We start from the raw sequence: 780 nt of genomic DNA on the forward strand, positions 1-780 counted from the left end.
ACAGAGAATTCATGGAACATGGAATAATATCATAAATTCTAAGCACATTATATTAAAAGAAAGAAATTATCCACAAAAGACAAATATTGTGACATCACTTATGAGGAAAGTAAAAGATTATTTATTACAAATATAAGAAGTAAAGACCCAAATGATTGTCAGAAGAAACCCTGAAGCTAATGTTAGAATGGAGAGATGCCAAAACAAATGAAGGATATGTTCAAGTAGGAGAGATGAACAGAAGATTTCAAAGGGCAGCTACATAAAACATGCAAAGAACTAGAACAAAATCACTAAAGAATAAAACAATATCGCTAATATCACATAAAAGCAAAATCTTGCTGAAGATTATTTAAAAGTGACTAGAACAGAAATGAATTGACAGAGCATTTCCAAAAATACAAACTGGGTTTAGAAGACACTGGTTGACACTGAAAAATTTCAGAAAGTACCATATGAACAGGAGTCAGGGTTAATGATGGAGGAAGTGGAAGTTGCATTGAAGGTATTGGCAAAAAGAAAGTCCCAGGAATTGATGAGATATCAGTTGATTTGTTTCAATTAACACACACAGCTTTGGAGGCACTCACCAGTGTATACAAGGAAATTTGGAGGACAGCTTGTGGCCAATGGATTGAAATGGGAACAGATTTTTCCCATTCCAAAGAAAGGTGATCTAACAGAATGTAGAAACTATCAAATAATATCATTAATATCACATGTAAGCAAAATACTGCTGAAGATCACCCAAAAATGGCTAGTACAGTACATAGATAGGAA

Source organism: Elephantulus edwardii, unplaced genomic scaffold (assembly GCF_000299155.1).
Source record: "Elephantulus edwardii isolate Elephantulus edwardi_28Jun2011 unplaced genomic scaffold, EleEdw1.0 scaffold00030, whole genome shotgun sequence".
Taxonomy (NCBI): Eukaryota; Metazoa; Chordata; class Mammalia; order Macroscelidea; family Macroscelididae; genus Elephantulus; species Elephantulus edwardii.